This window comes from Hemicordylus capensis, chromosome 4 (genome assembly GCF_027244095.1).
Source record: "Hemicordylus capensis ecotype Gifberg chromosome 4, rHemCap1.1.pri, whole genome shotgun sequence".
NCBI classification, from domain to species: Eukaryota; Metazoa; Chordata; class Lepidosauria; order Squamata; family Cordylidae; genus Hemicordylus; species Hemicordylus capensis.
This window is the reverse complement of record NC_069660.1, coordinates 19,698,164-19,721,178: the sequence shown is the minus strand read 5'-3', so window position 1 is coordinate 19,721,178 and position 23,015 is coordinate 19,698,164. Positions and strand designations below refer to the sequence as shown.

The window sequence follows — 23,015 nt, the reverse complement described above, 5'->3', positions numbered from 1 at the left end:
ATTAATGATTAATGAGTGGTGCCCATGTATTCTGGCAGGGAGGAAGATGTGCACACGCATAAGCAGTGTCTTCTCTAATTTTTTTCATCTGTGTGAGGAATGAGTTTTGTTCTGGGTGGCAATATTAAGGCAATGTGTGCACACATATATTCAGAGTGGGACCTACAGATAACTGAGCAGACATAAAAACAACCAAACCTTTGAGTGCACGCATGTGTGCATGCCTTAGAGGGAACACTGCTCAAAAGCACACAGGTCTGATCCTGTGGCCAGCAGTCAAAATATTGTCCAAAATGACACATCGTTATGAACAATGGTCTATACATATGTTTGAATGAAAATGAAGATGGCATCCAAGTTCCACATAAAAAGCAGAGATTATTAGCATTATGAAAGAGTGACTGTATCTGAGTTAATCATCACAGCCGTTCAGATCCTAGACCTCCCTGCCTCTAAGGAAAGCCAGCCCAAGGTGAACAGAAGTGCAACACAAAAGTGATATTGTTAACAAGTGGCTTCAAAAAGAGGCACGTTTCCTTGGAGCCTCCCAAACAAACCAACCTATAGTCAGCCCGTTGGGCACAGGTCAAACAAGGTAAACATTTCACAAAGAAAGCTCACCTTTTTCTCTGCCCCGTCAGCTCCATTGTTTTGCATGCAATAATGATTCAGTTTAAAACCGCATGTTCCTCTCTGTTTTTCTTTTGTTTCCATGCATGCAATTTCTCTGGGCATTGTGGTCATGTGCTTCCTTACCCATGTTAGTTAATTAGAACCTCCAGTGTCAGAGGGGGCTGCTACCTAATAACAGCTGCTGGGGGAAACAGCATAGGAACAAAGGAAGCTGCCTGATACTGAGTCAGAGCATTGGACCATCTAGCTCAGTATTGTCTGCACAGACTGGCAGTGTTGCAGGCAGGAGTCTCTCTCAGTCCTATCTTAGAGATGCCAGGTAAGGAACTTGGGACCTTCTGCATGCAAGCATGAAGGTGCTCTTCCCAGAGCAGCCCCATCCCCTGAGAGGAATATCTTACAGTGCTCACACATGTAGTCTCCCATTCAAATGCAAACCATGGCAGACCTTGCTTAGCAAAGAGGACAATTCATGCTTGCTACCACAAGACCAGTTCTCCTTCCATAGAAAGGGCAAGGCTGTTCCTCCAGGCCCTGTTTGTGGGCTTCCTGGAATGCTCTGCTTGCCCACTGCAAGAAATGGGAAGTTGGACAAGATGGACCTTCGGTCTGCTCCGGAAGGACTGTTCTGAGTTCTTATGCTTTGGAAGCTTGGGAAACTTTGAATTTTAAAGTAAACCTAAGCCCTATCCTATAAAATAAAACCCTAAGGTACCTGCGTCCGTGTCTCTTGCAGGTGTTCTGCGCATGCGTGGTGCGTTGGAGGGGGTGGGGGTGCCCTGTCATGTGAGGCAGGCAGGGGCGCCGACTTGCCTCCCCCTCCACATGACAGGGGCCGGCCAATAGGAGAAGGAAGCGGGCCAATGGGGTCCTGGCCGCCTCAGCTTGGCAGGAGGAAGGATCGTTGCCGGGAGCAACCTGCGGCCACGTGGACCGGCGAGTAGGGGAGAGCGGAGTCGGGGAGACCAGGGAGGGCGGAGGCTACACCTGCGGCGAGGGTGAGCGTTTCGGCGGCGGGGCTTAGAGCCACTTGGTAAAACTTTCCATCTCCCTTCTCTTTGGACGTGGCCTAGCCGCGAATGGTCCCCCTCCCACCTCACGCGATTCTTACACTTTGGCCGTGAGTGCTGGGGGGAGTCAAACCCCGCCCCCACTCGCGGCCTAGCTGGCCGCGTGCACCTGGCCCCAGCCACGATCGCCCCCATTGCCGCCTGGCCCCTTGCGGCCTTCTAGAACCGCCCTCTAGCTGAGGCCTCGGGGCCCGCTGCGCGCGCTGCATATGGCCGAGTGGCACAAGGAGGTCCACGTCCCTTGCCCTTGAAGAAAAACTGTTCTTGCAAACATTTCTACACAACTCTTCTAGCGCCCGTTAATGTAACGGGCTTAATGTCTACTAGTTCACACATAAGATTCAACACGTGTACAATATGTGTAACGTGAGGTGAACACATGTAGAGATCTGTACACTCAGACTCTTATTGACATTTCAGGCGGATTCCGACAGTGCACACACAGTTAGGAAGGGATGTTTCCAATGGAAAGAGCAGAGCACTTCCGCTGCCCAGAAGCAGTTTTAAGTCATTCTGCAGCAGCCCCTGTCAGGGCACAGCAAATGGCACGGAAGCCCTGGCAGGTCCCTGTCATCAGTGGAGCACTGCTGGTCATGTCAGCTAGTATTTGGCGTGTGTGCAGAGCAGCCAATTGGATGTACAGTCCCCATCCCCACGAAATAAAGGGATATGCTGGGAGAGTGTCAAAATGCCTGCAGAAGGTATCATGATGGGCAAGCTCTTAGTGTACCCCTTTCTAATTATGTGGGCTGGTTAGGCAGGGGTTCTCAAACTTGGGTCCCCAGAGGTTGCTGGACTACAACTCCCATCATCACTAGCCACAATGCATGGTCTTCACAAGATCCTCAAGGGCATGTTTTTGGGCTTCAGAGGGAAGGGGAGATTGGGGGAAATTGCTCCTCCCCCATAGAGCCAACACAGCATTAGTTTGGATATCAGCCAATTTTTTAAAATGCATATATTGTTAGCCATTTTGGAAGTTTTACCATACATTGATAAGTGGGCTATAAATACTGGGAATGAATGAATGAATGAATGAATGAATAACTCCTGCTAACTAAGCAAAGAGTCATCTTTTCAAGTGGCGATTCTCTTATATTTAGCAAGGGGAGAGCAACTGGACCTATCCAGCCCCAGCACAGTATCCCTACCATGTAGGTTGCTGGTGTCTACCTTAAGTTTCCTTTTAGATTATGAGCCTAATGTTGAAAAGGGGTATATAAATATCCATAGAATATAAATCTTCTTTGTAGAATGTAGGTAAAATATTCCCTCCTTCCAGAAGACAAAGTCGAGACATGATCATCCAGATGTTTGAAAGACGGAAAATGAGCATGTTCATAACAAGAGCCTTTTGATTTTACTTTTATGTTCTGAATCTTCAGTTAATTTGACACTCTCTCTCTCTCTCTCACGCGCACACACACACACACACGTAAATATTTCTGCATTTTTCTTGGCTTCTGTAAACCTAGTTTCACTTAGCAGAAATTAGACCTGCATTTGGGTTGCTAGCACTATAGGAGAGATGACTCATTTCCAGGCCAGTCCACAAATGTCCTGCGGTATCTGGATCCCTACAGAAATATAACGTGGGAAGTGCTTCTCTGCCAGTCTCTGTGCTCCAGAATCTGATCTGAAGGGTTATGAGGCTGGCAATGAAGCAATTCATACCTACAACACATTCAAACGAGGGGCATTGCTGGGTACTTAAAAGATCCAGGGCCAGGGCTCACTACGCCCTTTTGAAAATTAAACTCAAATCATACCCTCCCCCAAGTGTTCTTGTTTTGCTTCTCCAACTAAGCATTGGAGCAGGACGTTGTTCTGGGTCCATGTATGTAATGAATGATTGACATCTGCAGGGACCCATGCATAGATACCACGAGTAGTATCAAGTATGACTTGTCCCCTTTGCTAAGCAGGGTGGGAGACTACATATGTGATCACTGTGAGATATTCCCCTTAGGGGATGGGGCCACTGGGAAGAGCACCTGCTTCCAGAAGGTTCCAAGTTGCCTCCCTGGCTTCTCCAAGATAGGGCTAAGAGAGACTCCTGCCTGCAACATTGAGGAACCCACTGCCAGTGTGGATAGACAATACTGAGCTAGATGGACCAGTGGTGTGACTTGGTACACGGCAGCTTCCTATGTCTCACAATAATGCTGTGAGTTCTGATCAGTGGTGTAAGGAAAAAGTCATTTCTAGGCCTCCTGCATCTCTCATCTCCTTTAATCATGCCCAGTGAGCACCACTTATCCCATTGGAGGTGTCATTTTTGGTGACACCTTTCTTTTAAAACATCAGCATAAATTATAATCGTATTAACGTCCAACCAGAAGCTTCCTAACTTGAAAAGAAATTGGTGCCATGCATGCAGAGACCAGTGTGGGAGTGATAGCAATGGTGGGGAGGCCAGCTATTGTGCCCTACTGTGAGGTGTTGGGCTGGTCCCATGGCATGCACTTACCCAATGGTGAGGGTAGGTAGCTTGAAGTCAGACAGAAGGGACAGATCTGTGAAGAGCATACCTGTGGTCAGCAAGTTGAGGTCAGGAGCCAGGGAGTCAAACTCTACATGGAGTGAGCAGGAGACAAGGTTGAACACACTGAGGTCAAGAACCAGGAAGTCATGTTTACAAGGAGCACTCCGTAGTCAAGGTCCAAACAACCTCAGGTCAGGTGGTGGCAGATGTGTTCTACAGAGAAGTAAGGCTAGGGCAGGACAAGGCTTCTACAATGAATGTTGCTTCAGCAAAAGGCAGGTCTACCCTGAGCCTTGATATAGCCCTGTTCTCTGACCCTTGCCTCTGGCTCCACCCACTTCCCTGTAGGAGATGCCAGACTAAAGGGATACTTAAAGAAATCCTGCTGGTGATAGTTCTGGTGGGGGGTTAGGAGCCTCCATCTTGGCTGCAGGTCGTCAGAAGAGTCCTCAGAGTCTGAAGAGGCAGGCAGTGGGGCTCCTCTGGCCATAACAGCAAGGGTGGATCTGGCAAGGTTGGAGTCTCCCGCCTGACTTGTCCCTTGAACTGACCAAGTCCTCCCTCATTTGAGAGGTTTCGGGCAGGATAGGAAACCCAAGGAAGGCGTGGTCTGAAGGCACGCGAATCAGCAATTTTGTTGAAGCTAAGCAGGTATGGGGTTTGGATAGTGCTTGGGTAGCAACTTCGTGGGGACTCTGTGTACATAACGGAAGAAAGGCAGAACAACTCCTGCTAAATGGTTTTAATGCTGTTTTAAAATATTGTTTTAAAAATTTTAAATTGTTGAAATATTTTAAACCTTTTGTTTTCATTTTAACTAGCATTTAACTTTCTGTTTTTATTTTGTAAACCGCCCAGAGACATAAGTTTTGGGCGGTATAAAATATGATAGATAGATAAATAAATAAATAAATAAATAGGCAAAGAGGCACCTTTTACTCACATTTAACTGGTCTCTCTCTTATATTTAGCAAAGGGGGTGCAACTGGCTTACATACTGTGCAGCATCTGGCAGATAGAAGAGCAGAGCGTGCATGCTGCCTCCATGTGATTCCAAACCATGTCCTTGCTGCTGCTGAGCTCACAGAGCCTCTGTGGCTCCTAAGAACTGCATCACTGCTGTAACTACACGGCTCCCATTGGGAATAATTGGAGCAGCTTTGCTACAGCGGTGATACAGTTCTTAGGAGCCTCGGAGGCTCTGCAGGCTCGGGAGAAGCAACAATGCGGTTTGGAATCACATGGAGCCAGTGTGTACATCCCATTCTTCCATCGGCAGAGTGCTGCACGGTATGTAAGCCACTGTCCCTATCCAACTTCTGCACAGCATCCTTCCGGTGGCTGTTACTGGTGTCATCCTTGTGTTTTCACTTGTGAGCCCTTTTGAGACAGAGAGAACCTTTTTATTCTTTTTTCTGTGTAAACCACTTGGCAAACCGTTGTGTTCAAAAGCGGCATATAAATATTCTGAATAATAATAAATAATAATAAAGACTAGTCCCTCTCTCAAGGGGACTGGGAAGGGTCCCCTTGAGAGAAGTGAAGTGAAGGGTTTCCTTTGAATCACTCTAATTTTGAACAGAGTGGGAATCAGTTGATCTAAGAATTTTGCGCAAGAGGAAAAAACGGCCAGTAGTTTTATGTATCTTTCAATTCATAGGGGGTTACTGTGGCAGAGGGAAGGCAGGGTAGCCTGATAGGTTATGTGCTCAACCACATGTAGTTAAAAATATTATGTGAAATATAAACTTCCTTGTCTGAAGACTAGCTTTATACACCAAGTCAAATAGCATAAAAGGCACTTCTCCTGCCTTCGCCTTCTAAGTATACTCTAACGCTGCCGAATCCTGGAAATGATACAGGGCATGTGTCTTCAGTGTTGACTTTGACTCCTTGCCTGGGACCAAATATAATGTCTTTCCAAGGAAGTGCTCTACGAAGACTCTCAACAAGAACCTGAAACTTGTTGCTTGTTCTTAGTTTTGAGAATAGAAGGCGGTGGCACACCTTGGTCCAAAGTCGCCCAGACCTGAAGGGCTTTGGAGGCCCCCCCATGAGCCCCCCACCCCCCATGTGAGGACCCCCCCTTAAATTTTTTTAAATATCTGCTGCCACCATGCCACTGCTCCTGCCTCCGGGTGGGGGCCTCCAAATGTTCTGAGGTGCCTTCCCAGAGCCCTGTCACTGCCCCGTGCCCACCCTGCTGCTGCCCCACGCCCGCTGCAATAATATTTACCATTTGCACGGGTAGGGGGTGAGCCAAGGAGGCCTCCCCCGTGGTGGCGGGTGCAGCGGCTGGTGGGCCTGGCAAGGAAAGGTCATGGCCTCGCTGGCACCCAGCTCGGTCTCCTGGCTCCTGCTCCTGCAGGTGCGCCCAGATGGACAGGCCCACCACCCACCAGCCACTGCACCCCCCGCTGCCACCACGGAGAAGGCCTGCTCAGCTTACCCCCCACCCCGGCCTCGCAAATGGCAAATATCCATGGGGCAGTGGCAGGGCAGGTGTGGGGCAGTGGTGGGGCTCTGGGGAGGCCCCCAGAACATTTGGAGGACCCAGTGGAGAGGCATTCTGCTAAATCCAGTGGAATGGCAACCGTCTGAGATGTGGAGTGCCATGTTGTCAAACCAGTTCCTCTGCTAAGTGGCCTGACTGTGTCAGTGTTTCTCAGTGTCAGGAAGCTGAGCTGTGGGCAGCGGTCACTAGGGGATGCCATGTCCAAGGTCAGGACTGGGAGAGCCAGAAACATGCCAGGGATCAGACCAGGTAACATGTCAAGAGTCGAGAATCGGGAACAAACCAATGGTCAAGCCAAGTAAGCAGAGCTGGAGGATCAGGTAGGGGTCAAACCAAGCAGACAGGAGAAACAACAAGACAATGTCATGGCCCAGACCTCTGAGTCAGAAGAGTCAGAGGAGGAGTGAGAAGGCTTGGTTGGGAGAGCAGGCTCAGAAGCACAGCAGGTGGACTTGGCTGTGAGAACAGACTCTGAAGCTGGGCTGGAACGGCAGCAGATAGAACAGCTGGCAGAGATGCGGGCTGAGGAGACTGATCAGGAGGAAGCTGGAATTTCACCTGTGGTAAGAAGACGTCTCAAGAGAAAGGCTCAGTGGGAGACACGCAGGCGCAAGATCTCACAGGAGAGGAAATAGAAATGCTGAGTCAGGAAAGCCTGATTGGCTGTTGGTTATCTCGAGCCCTATATTAAGCAGACACTGTTCCTGGGACAGTACTGTCACCTTCCGCAGACAGTGTTCCTCGTACTTAGAATCATTCAACCTTTCTTGTTTCAGCCTGTCCTTGTTCTGTTCATTCCTTGCTCCTTTATTTTAGTTATTACTCAGTTATCATAGAGGGGGGTACCTAGTTTAGTTTATTTTGTTTATACTACTTTATCTTTGTGAGTCATTCTTCGCTTTCGTTCGTGCAGCTAAGCTGCTACTCTTATCTCCAGAATTTCTATTTGACTCACAGAAGTAGAGCCGAAGGGATCGTAAATCCTGTCGGGTCAGCTGTGCCAACAGATTTACGACAGATAACCACACCAGAATAAAGGAACCTTGATACTGAGGCAAGGGTAGCTTCAGACAGGAAATCTCTTGTACTCTTCCTGTCTGCAGGGGAGTCAACAATAGGCCTCATGGGGCAGGGCCAGGACAGGGCTTGGAAGCTCAAAAGCTGCTGCAGTGCAGCAAGTCACCAGAAGGGGCAGTGTGGAGCAGCACACCATGGTGTCTGAAAATTTAAGTGTGGTGCCTGAGCCACATGATGGCCAGATGTGAGCAGGAAGTGACAAGCAAGGTGGGGCAGGTTGTTCCTTTTCCCTTCTGCCGTTCATCCATCACCTGACTCGGGAAGGCAATAGATGAATGCAAGCAAGATGAGGAAGGAGCAAGCAAGCAAGTCACTGAGTCCGTCCCTTCGTGAAGTGGAGGATGTTGCTAGGTGTGAGTGGTGAGTTCCCCTTCATGGGGTGGATGGTGTTGCTGGGGATAAACATCAAGTGTGCCCCTCCATGGAGCAGAAGGTGTTGCTGGGGGCGAGTGGTGGTCATCAGTGTTCCCTCTAAGGCATGCACACATGCATGCAAACACTTTTTTTAAAATGTCTGCTTGCCTAATTTTAGATCCTACTCAGATTGAATCAGGAAGGCCCCACTCTGAATATATGTGTGCATACACACTATCTTGATACTGCCACCCAGAACAAAACTCATTCTGCACACGGATGACAAAAATTAGAACATTGGTGGTCATCCCATGAAACTGATTGCCAGGAAATGTATGGCCAACAAAAGGAAGTCTTTTTCCACACAGCACATAATTAATATATGGAATTTTCTGTCACAGAACATGGTAATGGCCATCAGCTTGGATAACTTTAAAAGGGTCTTAGACAAATTCATGGAGGGAGAGTTCTATCAGTGGCTACTAGTCTTGATGGCTATAGGCTACCTCCAGGCTCAGAGACTTGACAAAATTTGTCAAGTTCTAGTGTATATGTACTTGGCCATCTTCATGCACTAACAAGCTGCATGGTAACCATTTCTCAGCGGTTCAAGGAAGGCAGCCAGCAAACCAAATGAAAGCTATAGTCCCTAGAAGAGTTATTCTGGAGTTGGATGGCTGATATATTGCCATTATCAACTTAATTTCTTTCTTCTTCATTCCCCTTCTCATTCCTGGCTTTCTTCCCATGCATGATGACACCTAGGAGCTGTTTCCCCACAGTAATCTTACTTGACTACAGTGTGTTTGTGGGAATGCTGCAAATGTAAAGAACCCCAAATAGAGTCCAAATCCTCAAATAAAATATCATATTTAATCCAGCATATAAAATGTATTACAAAACAACCACTCATAAATCAGATATCTCTTACACTAGTAAAACCTTCACAGATAATCCATATGAAGAAGGTAATAAAATTCACTGTAAACCATGCACATACATCTCATATAATAGATCACATATGTGTAAGTGTTCGATCAATTAGCTATGAAGTTGGAGAGGGGTGCCGACAGAAGCTTCCTGTGAAGCTCTGAATTGATGAAGTCTGATCCAAAAAGGTGTCCCAGCAGGGAATCAGTTGATGGGATACCATGAAGCTGCAAATAGTAGCAACCCTCTCCAAGGAGATATCTTCTGATGACGCACCACAAACCATACACATTTGGGCTATCTACCAGTCTTCTTCAGTGGCAATGATACGAAGATTCCAAACGCCTTGTAAATCACCAAAACATCATAGTACATATAGAGGCTGCTTGTGTGGAGTTCCAGGACCAGCGTGGATCCCCTCACTCCCGCCCAGCCAGATCTTACCTTTAAGCCCGGCTCTTAGCCAAGGTTAAAGGGAGCGAGCACTTCCTTAACCCGGCTGCTGGGACCGTGTGTCTCTTCAGGCTGCTCACAGAGACAGGCACCTGTCTGATGGGGGAATTCGCCAATGCACCGCTCTCAGCATGCAGTGCATTGTGAGATTCCTGGAGGCCAGGATGCATTGTACTGGCCTCTGTCCGGAGATCCTCACTACTTGGTGCAGCGCAGATCATCTGGGAGTGGGGTCTGCGCTCCCAGCAATGTTGTCGCTGTCATCTGGGGGGAAGGTATGACCTTCCACATGACCACGCAGTCATGTGAATACCCTTATAATATTGTAGTTCTGTATCATTCAGGGTAGAGCCAGGAGGAGGAGGAAGATGGCCCTTGGCCGTTGTGGCCGGGAATGATGGGAGCTGCAGTCCAACTACATCTGGAGACCCAGGTTTGAGAACCCCTGCCTTTGTTTTGTGCAAGCTGCCATTTTGTGACTATCCTTTGCCCTCAACATGCCATGCTGTATCTGACTCCGCCTCCCCAAGCTGCTATTTCATGCTGGTAGCTGTCAGGGCTCTGCCCGCCCCTGCTCTAAAGGAGTCTCCCAGAAACTGAAGCTTTCATTTGGTTAGCTACTACTGCTACGAATATAGAAGCCACCTAATGGCGCAGCGGGGAAATGACTTGACTAGCAAGCCAGAGGTTGATGGTTCGAATCCCCACTAGTATGTTTCTCAGACTATGGGAAACACCTATATCGGGCAGCAGCAATACAGGAAGATGCTGAAAGGCATCGTCTCATACTGTGCGGGAGATGTCATTGGTAAACAAACAAATATTTATATATTGCTTTTCAACTAAAGTTCCCAAAGTGGTTTACACAAAGAAAACAATAATAAAGCAATAAGATGGATCCCTGTCCCCAAAGGGCTAACAATCTAAAAAGAAAGAAGACAGACACCAGCAACAGCCACTGGAGAAATGCTGTGCTGGGGTTGGATAGGGCCAGTTGCTCTCCCCTGATCAACAGAACAGTATCACCACTTTAAAATGGTGCCTCTTTACTCGTTTAACAGGGGACTGAGCAAACCCCTCCTGTATCCTACCAAAGACCAGCACAGGGCTCTGTGGTCGCCAGGAGTCAACACTGACCCGACGGCACACTTACTTTACCTTTACTACAAATTTATTTATTTATTTATTTATTTATTTATGAATATCTGTAGCAGTAGTAGTAGTAGCTAACGCTGACTTGAAAATATCCGTGTTCAGTGCTGTCCTTGAACATATCCAGTGTGATAGTATAGGCACTCCAGAAGTCAGTGGCCAAGTAGTAGAACAGCAACATAACTCCCACCTCTTCAATCACTGATACGTTTCCTGAGCACTTGGCTGTCCTGGCTCCCTTGGAATTGTGGGATGAGAAGATACAAGAGCCTGCATTGACTGATGAGAGTTAATCTTTATATATCGTTTTAACCAACAATTTGCAAAAGCAGCAAAAAAGGACACATGCTTTAAAACTGTATAATGAAGAAACCAAATGTCTTATTTATTCACTGATTTGTTTCCAAGAAAATCTCTCTCTCTCTCTCTCTCTCTATATATATATATAATACACCAAGGTCGTACATGGCAAGCCCTGCCCACACAGTGCTTTACGAATCGGAGGTAACAGAAGAACTGTGGTGATTGGGCAGTGGGAATTCCATATGCAGATAGGGAAGAGGATCGAATAGGGGACGAGTGATTGAGCGAGCGGTGGGGAGGGGGTGAGTCAGTGAGCAGGCGGGGAGGGGGTGAGCAGGGAGGGGGCCAGTGGTGGGGAGCACTGTTCTCTCTATTTTTCTTCTTCTTTGTGCGGAATGAGTTTTGTTCTGGGCGGCAATGTGCATTCAAAGTGGGGCCTTCTGATTCAATCTGAGTAGGATCTAAAATTAACTGAGTGGACATCAAAAAATGTGTGAATGTGTGCACATGCACATGCCTTAGAGGGAACATTGTTAGGGAAGGGGCGAGCGAGCAGCGGGGAAGGGGTGAGTGAGCCAGCATGCGGTGGGGAGGGGGCGAGTGAGTAGGCGGGGGGAGGGGGTGAGCGGGGAGGGGGCAAGTGAGTGAGCAGGGAGGGGGAGCAAGTAAGCAAGTAGTGGGGACGGGGCGAGTGAATGAACAAGTGGTGAGTAGTGAGGAGGGGCGAGTGAGTGAGCATACAGCAGGGAGCAGGCGAGAGAGAGCATGTGGCAGGGAGTAGGCCAGTGAGCAAGAGGTGGGGAGGGGTGAGTGAGAGCATGAACAGCAGGGAGGGAGCAAGTGAGCCAAGTGGGCGGTGGGGAGCGAGCGAAGTGAGCGGTGGGGAGGGGGTGAGAGAGCAGACGGAGAGTGAGTGAGTGAGCGAGTGAGCAGGGAGTGGGCAAGTGAGTGAGCAGGAGGGGCAAGTGGTGGGAAGGGGGCGAGTGAGTGAGCAAGCGGCAGGGAGGGATTGAGTGAGCCAGCATGCGGCAGGGAGGGGCGAGCGAGTGACAGAGTGGTGGGGAGGGGGCAAGTGAGCGAGCGAGCGGTGGGGAGGGGGCGAGTGGTGGGGAGAGGTGAGTGAGAGAGCGAGCAGGGAGTGAGAGAGAGAGTGGCAGAGAGCAGGCGAGTGGGTGAGTGAGTGAGCCGAGTGGCAGGGAGTGGGCGAGATGGCTGACACAGAGGATGGCTGACACAGAGCATCAAGCAGGGGCTGTGGCGGGGTGGGCAAGGAGAGCAAGAAAGATGATCTGTGCGGGTTCAGCTAGTACATAACTATTGTTCCTTCATGAGGATAGACAATGCAGTTCACAGAAGAACTGAAATAAAAATAAAAGGCCATTAAAAAAAACAAAACCTAATACCATAGCATAAAAATATATAAAGAAGACATCTAAAGCACAGCAAAATCACTGTCCTAATTCAAGATAAAAAACACAGATAAACTTCAGATCAGCAGACACAAGTCTCAAAGGCTCATTGGAATTAATGGCCATATTTTCATGAAGACCTGCAGCTGCCTCATACTCTCAGACTATTCTGGAGATGCCAGGAATTGAACCTGGGAGTTTCTGCATGCAGAGATGTGCTCTGATTATGGCCCCTTCCCTAAGTTGCCATCCGTTGCCTGCTGGAAGGTGTGCAGCTATGGAGTCAGAGAGCTCTCCTCTGATAGACTATTCCAAACCTTTGGCACCACAGCCAAAGGTAGGGTGCCCACCCCACACACTTCTGAAAGCAGTGGAACATGGAACAGACCCTTCTGTAGCAATCTTGGTGCTCAGGTAGGCTCGTGTTAGGGGAGGCAGTTTTTTAGATAGCCTGGTCCCAAGCTCGTTGGGGCTTTAAAGGTTTTTTAAAAATCAAAACAGCTATTTCCAGAATAGATCTGGAAACAAATTGGCAACCCATGAAGATTAAATACTGCAGTTACAAGCTCTAATCTGCAAGCTCCAGTTAACAATCTGGCTGCCACATTTTGAACCAAAGTGTAGTTTCAAAAGACAGTCCCATGTTGAGTGCACTACAGTAGTCCATCAATTAAAACTCATTTGCTTTTTATCTCTCATATTGAATATGCTTTTGTGACTGTAACACATTTTGGGTTAGAAGTTGTCGATATGGCTTTCTCATCATCTGACGGAAGGGAAGGCAAACCAGATGGCTGCAAGGCATATGTAGTAACAAGTTGACCTTGCACATTTCCCAAAATGTTTCACACTTAAATATTCTTTCTTGGGGGGAAACTCTTTAATATATTAATAAGATCTGCATTCTGTTTCCATTCAGTTGCCAGCAAAGTGAATGGAAAAGGGTGTCTGGCATCCAACCAGCAGCAAAAGAGAAGGGTGATGAAACTCCCAAAAGGTGTAAAACTGTTGGATTTCTTATAAGATCCTTTTCTCAGTGCCCATGGCACTTTGGCTGTTTGCCTTCCTCGGGTACACACACACACACCCCAATTTATTCCAGAGTAAATTGGCTATTCCAACATTGTACAACTATAGTTCTGTTCAAGTTTCCTGAGAATAAACAAATGCAATGTAGAGAGAGCAACTTTTCTTTTGTTTTTGTAGCAAGGTTGTCCTTTATGGTCAGCACCAGTCTGGTGCAGGGGTGTAGAGACTATGGAGCAAGGGGGGACAATTGTCCCCTGGCCACCAGGCTCTGGGTCGACCTCCGAGGCCCCCCTTAGCCAGGGCCCCCCTTGCCCCCTCTTGCTCCCAGCCTGCGAATGAAGCACTTGCCAGCTGGGAGCGCGAGGCACGCCCTTCTCTTTCCCAGACAGTGTTTGACGGAAATGCTGGCAGTGCTGGAGGAAAACGCCCAGCCAACCAGCATTTCAATGAAACGGTGACTGGGGAGGGATGGGAGAGGGTCTGAATGGCCCCTCTCCCAGGCATTGGCTCCACCCCCTGCATCTGATGTCAGACTCAAGGGGTGGGGCCAATGCCGAGGATGGGACCCATCAGCCCCAGCAGAGATCAGTCTGGAGAGATCCATCTCTAGTTGTCGCCAGCTCAGCTGGTGGCCACACGGGGATGGGCTTTCTCAGTTGCTGCCCCGAGACTGTGGAATGCACTCCCTACTGAGGTACGATCCTCCCCAAAGCTGACAATTTTTAAAAAGCATTTGAAAACCCACCTCTTCACCCAAGCTTTTTCAGTTCTTTAAAATGTTAAGGTTTTAATTTGTGGGTGATTTTTAAATTGTCAAATTGTTTTAAGTTTTTGTATATGTTTTAATTTGTTTTATGCTATTGTTAACTGCCCAGAGAGGAAAGTTTAGGGTGTTGTACAAATCTGATAAATAAATAATAATAATAAATTGATTAATAAATAATAAACGGCTGGCTGGGGAAGGAAAGATCTGCCAGGGCTCACAAACCCCGTCCCTTTGCTTCTGACATCAAACACAGGGGATGTGGCTTGGGGTGCCCGCATGTGAGGTGCATGCAGTTGTAAAGCCTAGGCGGTGGGGGAGCTGCTGGAGGTCTTCTTCTTCCGGCCATAGCCGAGCTCCCTACGGCCTTGATCTGGGGATAGCAAAGTAAATCCACACCAAAAGAGAGGAAGCAATGCTCCCTGCAACTTTTGGTGGAGAACTTTGAATATTTATGTAAATATTCATAGTGGTAGTAGTAGTAGTAGTAGTAGTAGTAGTAGACGACTGACAGTTTTGAGCCAAAGAAGACATAAAGGCCTTGCACACGATCATATGAGGATAGTTTGCAGGGTAAAGATCTACTCTGTTTTCCCTCTGTTTGAGTCTGTAATCTCAGCAGTCAGATGATCATGGTAGCTGTGGTCTCAGGTGTTGCAAACGTGAGCTGGGGTGGGGGATGCTGTCAGAACTAGCAAGACCTTTCCATTGTGCTTTGCACGGCCAGGAGACTGGCAGCCTCCACTGTATCAGCAGTTGCCCCGGATTGGCCACGAAGGCGCAGGAGGTGGGACCAGCCCTACTGAAGGCATTGCTAGCAAAGAACCATAGTGTGTGCTGTGCAGAGCGGCCCATTCACAGATTGCAGCCCCTGTAGCCACAGCCCTCTATTACAAACAAGGCCACTGACTCCCAAGGACTCCTAGAAATGCTCCCACATGATCAACACACCAAGGTAGGATGGCTCCTGTTTTTGTCCTACCTTGGTAAAGAACAAGGTGTGGAATTTGGGCTACTCACATTTGAGTGAGCGGGATTGAAGGGATTTGTGTGGGTTCTCACGAGCCTGAAAACTTGGGCTGAGTGCCCCCTACCTTCATTTTACACCCAGAGACAGACGTTTGGGTCAGTCTACAAATTTGAAAAATAAATAAAGTAAATAAATTTTGATAATCATGTGAATAGCCGTAATGAATCATGGAATGTTAGAATTGGAAGGGACCTTGAAGGTCATCTTCTAGTCTAGCTTCCCTGCTCAGTGCAGGAAACTGGTGCAGTATGCCTGTCCAGCCTCTGTTTGAAAACCTTCAGCAAAGGATAACCCACCACAGCATGAGGCAGACTGTTCCATTGTCAAATAGCTCCTACAGCAGGGAAATTCCTGTTAAGTGTCTAGTCTAAGTCTGCTTCCTTGTAATTTCAACTCATTGGTTCTAGTCCTACCCTCAGGAGCAACAAAGAACAAGAACAAATCTGCTCGTTCTTCTAGGTGACCGTCCTTCAGATATCTGAAGAAGGCTATCATAGCTTCCCTTAGTTTCCTCTTCTCCCGACTAAACATACCCCTGAGCTGTTCCTCATAGGACTTGGTTTCTGGACCATTCGCCATTTCTGTTGCCCTCCTCTGAACTTGTTCCATTTTATCCATGTCCTCCTTAAATGACGGGGACCAAAAGTGACCCCAAAGTTCAAGTGAGGCCTGACCAGCACAGAATAGAGCGATAGTGGTGGCGGAAATGTATGGCAGAGCTGCGGGGCACCCGTGCTTGTCCTGTGTGAATCCAAAACATGTGTTCGCTTCTCCCAAGCTTGCAGAGCCTCCATGTCTCCTGAGAACTGTGTCCTTGCTGTAGTGACGAGCCTCCCATTGGGAGCAGGCTCTGTGAGCTTGGGAGGAGCGAGGATGCAGTTTAGACTCACATGGAGCCAGCATGCCCATCCCGCTCTTCCATGGGCAGCTCACTCACTGTATAGAAGTGATCTTTCTATTCACATGTCCTCCCTGTTACATATAAAGTGTGGGGGGTGCCTTGTGTGGGAAAAGGAGCATGTAGAAGAGGGGCACAGAACCCGCCTCCCTTCTGCCTCATTTCAGTCTCCCTCTCCAACCACTAGTCTCCATTCTTAGCTGTGTTCTAGCTTTAGATTTGGAAAGAGAGGCCTGCCTGGAGCAACAGCTCCGTTATATGGAGATAATGCTGGGAGGAGGGAAGGTTCAGTGCAGGGGTTGGCAACCTTGGCTCTCCATCTGTTGCAGAACTACAACTCCCATCATCTCCAGCCACAGTTTCTTGTATCTGGGGATGATGGAGGTTGTAGTTCAACAGCAGCTGGAATTCCCCTTAGGGGATGGAGCCGCTCTGGGAAGAGCAGGAGGTTTCAAGCATCTCCAAGATAGGACTGAGAGAGATTCCTGCCTGCAGCCTTGGAGAAGCCACTGCCAGTCTGTGTAGACAGTACTGAGCTAGATGGACCAAGGGTCTGACTCCGTATATGGCAGCTTCCTATGTTCCCATGTTCCATGTGAATGGGGTAGCTACGTGAATGATGGTCCTGCCATGTAGGGTTATTGTTAGGAAGGGACTTTAGTGATCCCAATTATAGAGAGCAAGCACGTATGAGGAGGACCAAGCCCCATTACGTGTTTTTTGAAGCAGACATTTAAGGTCCAAATACTTGTATAGGTTTTTTTTAGGAAGTTACATAATTGGATAGGAAGCCTGTGTCCCTGAGCTTCCTATGTCTTCATAGTGCGAGAGCAGAACAAGGAAGGAGGAAGATAAAAATGCAACAAGCAGGTGTGGGTGGCGGGAATGGGGGGAACCTGAGAATACCAATCAGAGAAAGCCAGAGCAGAGAGAGACCAAGAGTGAGGAAGAGAAAGAGGAAGACCCCTGCTTACTATCTCTGTTCTCAGTGCCCCTAGCGGTCAACAGGATAGAAGGTGTAAAGAATCAATGCTCCTGGAACTGTATCTCCAACCCTTGTTTAGTTCTTTGATTGCATCTCGCCTTGATGGTAGGCTCTGTCCTAATTCAGACATGCATACACATCCCATGCTCTCTTTACATTTGATTACTGTTCCCTCAAGCCAGATCTGTACATGCAACTTCTTGTTGAATGCAACAGCTAGCACACACAATTAAAGGTAAAATGTGCTGTCGAGTTGGTGTCAACACCTGGCAACCACAGAGCCTTGTGGTTGTCTTTGGTAGAATAAAGGAGGGGTTTACCATTGCCACCTCCTGCGCAGTATGAGATTATGCCTTCTAGCATCTTCCTATATTGCTGCTGCCTGATATAGGTGTTACCCATCGTCTGGGAAACATACTAGCAGAGATTCAAACTGTCAACCTCTGGCTTGCTAATCAAGTCATTTCCCCACTGCACCATTAGGTGGCTTATAGCATACAAAATTAGGGCTGGTTCATTCATTCATTCATTCATTTGTGCCAGGTGTTGTATCCTGCCTTTCCAACCAAAAATCCTCAAAGCAGCTGACACAGTAAATAAAAACCTTACTCAAAACGAGGAGATGCAATCGTGAGTAAACATTTTCCAGTCGGGAGCAATGGTGGAAGTTGTTATTATTTTTATTTAATCAAGTGAGTCTAATGGACAATGTTTGCTGAAAGGCAGTGGAGGATGCATTTCCCCTTTTTGTGTTCCTTCTCCATTGCAGATGGATCTGAATTAACCAGATCATGCCCTCTCTGAGCTGCAGCATTTTCCATAATGAAATTTGGTAGCCATGTTTGTCACAATGCTGCGGTTGTAATTTGACATGAGTGAGAGTCAAATAATTCATTGTCATGTCTCCCACAGCAACTGTAATGTGGTCACTTTGTTCTGTGATTAGAAGCCTCATAATTCAGGATGATGGCTTACTGTGTGCAGCAAATACCCTGCTGCTTTTCCATATTTTGTATTTAATGCACACACAGCGCTTAAATTGATAGTGCTGAATGCCTAATGGCCACTAGAGGGCAGAACAGATTGTTTACCAAGAGTGAATGTTCTAGCGCTTTAGTTTTCAGCTCTGCAATCCTGGGTGTAGCTAGGGGAGAGGGGGCCGGTGTTCACTCCTCTCCCCAGCGGCCCCTTGGAGTGAGGGAGATAATGAAGAAATAAGGGAGGGGTGGAGCTGGGGGGCCCTCAGGAGCTGGGGGGCCCAGGTTCTTTGAACCCATCTGCTCAATTATAGCTACACCCTTGTCTGCAATGATTATAATTTCATGAGTTCAAAGGTTGACTGCAAACCTCCATTAGTACTGTAACATATTGTTGCAAACATGTGGCTGTTCCTGCTGTTTTCCTGGTGCCAATGCCTCTCTTTCCAGGAAAGGCATGGATATAGAAGGGCAGTTCCCAACACTTGTCACACTCTGGTGTGACCAAGAGCCAGAACCCAGGTTGAAGCTATACGAGTGAAGGGATGGGGGGGTGGGATGCAGATAGGAGTTGGTTTACACAACTAGCCGACCCCGCACAGAGCATCTATGCACAATTTGGGGGCAGAGGTTCCCACTTCCTCCCCCACCCCCCGCCTTCTGCCCCAGTCTCTCCACCACCCGCTGCCCTCTGCCTCTTCCTGGCGGCCCAGCCGCTGCCTCACCACAGCCGGGCTGGGCCTGTGTGGCTCTGCCACCCGTCCAGCTGGGCCCAACTGCCTCTCCTCACCACCGCCTCCTGGCTGCCACTTCCTCACCGCGGCCAGTCTGGGTCGGGCCTGCACGGCTCCACCGCCTGCCCAGCTGGGCCCAGCTGCCTCTACTCGCCTCTGCCTCCTTCTCGCCGCCACCGCCTCCCCGCCGTCCGCTTTCTGCTGCCCCATTTTCTTTCCCCCCTCGCAGCAACCAGGCCTGGGCCTGGGCCTGCCTCCGCTGCCACATTTCCACCCACCAAACATCCCCACGCATCCCCACGCATCCGCACACATTTTCGGCCCCGCATTTCCACCCACTATGCACTGGCTTAGTGAAATAATTATATAGATGGCTGCTCTCACACGGGGAAAAGCATGTTAATTCCCAACCCGATGCAGTTCCTTTCCTTTTCTCCCCTATACATTTTTATTTATTTTATTTATATTTACATTTATATCCCGCTCCTCCTCCAAGGAGCCCAGAGCAGTGTACATGGTTATGTTTATCCTCACAACTACCCTGTGAGGTAGGTTAGGCTGAGAGATACATGCCTGGCCCAGAGTCATCCAGTGAGTTTCATGACTGAATGGGGATTTGAACTCAGGTCTCCCAGTCCTAGTCCAACACACTAACCACTATGCCACACGGGCGCTGAACGGATGATTGAATGGATGATATGCACCCCATGGGAAGAAGGAAAGCAATGCACCCTGCACTGTTGTAATGAGAGCAAAGCCTGTTCTCTGTCTCTGACACCTGATCTGAGGGCCCATGATACAGTCCCCTTGCTGAAGCTAAGGAGGTCTAGGCCTGCATAGGAGCCTGCCTACCCCATCTAATCTGCCCTGAGTTCCTGCATGGTAGGAAGGTGGGATATTTAGAAATAAATAAATAAAAAGGAAGGCAGTGGGAGGCCAGACCCGCACTGAAATCTTTCTTACCGTATTTACCCAACTAGAAGATGACTCTGAATTTAAGATGACCCCCTTAAAAATGCAGATTAAATACAGGTTATAGCTGCATTTTCCCAAAGCGAAGAGGATTCTAAATTTAAGACAACACCCCAATATCTAACATCAAAGAACTGGTGGGGGGCGGGACTAATCTTGGATTCATATAAATATGTTAGGGGGCTGATGGGAACAACTTTATGATTAGCAGAAGCTGCAAAGCTTGGGCATCTAAACTTGTTGCCAATTACAGCATTCACAGCATCAGGGTAGGAAGGGAGAGAAAGGGGCCGCCTTCTGTGCCACCACTGCTGCAGCTATCATAGCAGCCATATGTGAATGGATGGGTAAGAGCAGGAGGGAAGAATTCCTCTCTGGTCTGGATTGCAGTTGACACTGGAAAATAACTGTTGTCACGGCGGGAAAGAACTGTTGACACCCAGGTGGCAATAGCATCAAAAATGATTGCTGGAACTCAGAAGAAAAAAATTGCAAGCTGAAAATGTGATAGAACAACTTTTCCCCTGACATCTAAATATAGGTTGTAAAAGAAAATACCAGTCAGATTTGGGGAGCTGGCAAAGTATAGATGAGCAAACCAGAAATCTGGAAATGACTGGAGTTTAACCAGACTTAAATGACATGGCATGAGAATCATCATCATCAACCATCATCATCATCTTTATCTGTTAGCCACCCCATAACAAATTGTTCTCTGGGCGGCTTTATGGAATGACCTTCCATAAAGGATTCAACTTGTTAAGAAGTTATAGGGAGACAAATATGTAGGAATGCAAATGTGCTTAAGTTGTATTACAGATATAATAGATGGTTTGTTGAATTTATTCTTTGTGTCCAAAAGAAACAAGCGGCTTCACTCCCCTTCTCTCCCCACCACACACATAGAAGCACGCCCTACAGTATTTCTTAATTTGAGATTAAACTGTAGCCAAAAGCAATGCAGTTCTATGCAAAATAAATTTGCCATGCATTTCTTAAATCATGACACTTCATAAGACCTTGGATTTATTCCACAGGCAACCTTTGAATAAGACAGGGAACCAGAACGAGGGGATGCAGAACAGAAATGTGTTTGCCTAAGATCCTCAAATAAGTCTCTTGTTCACATGGGACAGGCTGAAGTTGCAATTGGCCGTTGGGCACAGGATGCACACCCAAGTCTGTGACCATAAAATTAGCTTTTAAATAAAACTCTTAACAGATATGATTCACAGGCTGTAGGAAACTAAGGGGTATGGCCAAATTCCGACCTCTGATATAGGGCAAGGGATCTCATCTATGGTGTGTCTTGTATAGAGATAATATGCACATCATTCCACACATTGCACTCTTTTTGCAGTGCTTCTTTCTTCTCTTTTGGTGAGACTGGGAGTGTGTAGCTGGGGCTGTTCCAGCTATAATTGAACAAAGTGGGACAAATATCCCTGGGTCTTGAGGATATTGTGAGTGCTTTGCTGGCTGGGCAACAATTTACTTTTCAGTCTCCCATTTCTGTCTTCTCAACTCACTGGCATGCTGCTGGCTCCTGATTGGATAACTTGTCTTGGCTTCAAGTGAGTGGGAGGAGTGCCAGAAAGCATCCCTGCCTCTTCCTCTCCTCCTAACTGGCTGGCTAATGCTCAGGTTCAGCCCACCCCTCCCTCAGCCTGACTAACAGGGTCAACAGGGAGGGAAATGTTATGGAAAATAAACTAGCCAGTCATAAAGAAAGGAGGAAGGAAGAATGCTGCCTGATACTCCTCCCCTTCCCCAGAGGTGTACCTAGGTAATTTTGGAGCCTGGACCTAAAGGTCTTTGGAGCCCCCACTTCCCTCAAGCATAATCCCTCCCCCTCACACACACACACCGTGACACACGCAATATTTTTAACACATGAGTTATTGAGGGCGCAAACAGCAACTGAACTCACAAGAATGTAAGACTATAAAATTGGTATATTTATGCAAATATGCATTAGCAGAAACATTTCAACACATAAGTTCACATTCCCATCCCACATATTTCTTTCCCTACTCTCCCCCCACCCCCCAGTCTCTAAAACAGAGGTCATGCTTGGCCGCCTGGCACAGATCACACTCACACCAGAGACGCAATGCAGCAACCCCACCACCTGGGACAGATTAAAGAGGATTTGGGGGCCCCCAGGGGATGTAGAGGCCCTGCACTATGGCCCCGAATTCCAGGGATAAGAGCACTTCTGCCCTTCCCACCTGAAGCTGAGACAGAGCTGAAAAGATCTTCAGTTAAATGAGTGAACATCAGAACATAAGAAGAGCCCAGCTTAGGCAACATCTCATACTGTGCAGATTTGTTTGTTTGTTTGTTTGTTTGTTTGTTTTACTTGATTTATATACTGCCCTTCAAAAAATGGCTCAGGGCAATGGTAAACCCCTCCTGTATTCTACCAAAGAAAACCGCATGGCTCTGTGGTTGCCAGGAGTCGACCTCGACTCAACGGCACAACTTTACAACTTTGTTTCAAGTACTGCTTGCCAACGGAGTCCCACAAGCGGAGTGACTCACCTGGAGCTAATCCCCCACCCAAATGAAACTGCTCTTGTCAAAAAAAAACACAAAAAAACAAAGACACACGCGCACACACTTCCAACCAGCCAGAAATCAAACCCTAGAAAAGACTAGCCCTAACAAACTTAGCTTCTATTTCTCTCTTTCTTTTTTCATTCATTCATTCCCTTGCTTTATTTACTTGCTTGGTGTTTAGGGACGCTTTTAAAATCTTCTCCGAGTTAAAAAGAACAGGGTAAAACCATCATGCCCCTCTCCCCCAGTGTCTGACACAGGGGAGGGGGAGGAGGAGAAGGCAGAGGCCATAGGGAGCCATCTTCACTTCTTTTCCCAGCGCCCTCTATGAACTGTCCACGTGTCTGCTATTCCATGAGTCAGTTCTTTGATTCTTACTTCTGCCCATGTTGGCAGAGACAGAGCTGCAAGGTATAACCACTTCCTGGAGGACAGGGGTTCCAAACCTGTGGTTCTCCAGATGTTGCTGAACTACAACTCCTATCACCCCCAGCTACAGTTTATCATGGCCAGGGATGATGAGAGTTGTCGTTCAACCATATCTGGAGTACCACAGGTTGAGAAACCCTGCAATAGAACAAAGACCATTAAAAATAGGGTAAAGGCCAGGACAGTAGATCAATAACAGAGGGGGAGGGGGGAAAGACATTCACAAAATCTGCTTAAACAAATTGAGATCTGAAC

The 23,015-nt window shown here is 47.8% G+C and overlaps 1 protein-coding gene across 2 annotated transcripts in view; it reads left to right on the top strand.

Annotated features, from left to right (window-relative positions):
* GNAS (GNAS complex locus) overlaps positions 1 to 23,015 on the top strand; it is a 290,975-nt gene that overhangs the window by 33,293 nt on the left and 234,667 nt on the right. The window contains exon 1 of one of the 2 annotated variants that reach the window (XM_053244162.1): positions 1,489 to 1,631. The exons of the other annotated variant lie outside the window; for it this stretch is intronic. The gene's annotated coding sequence lies outside the window, so the exon portion shown is untranslated. Of the gene's footprint in view, positions 1 to 1,488; positions 1,632 to 23,015 lie in introns of those variants that run through there. 2 annotated transcript variants of the gene reach the window in all.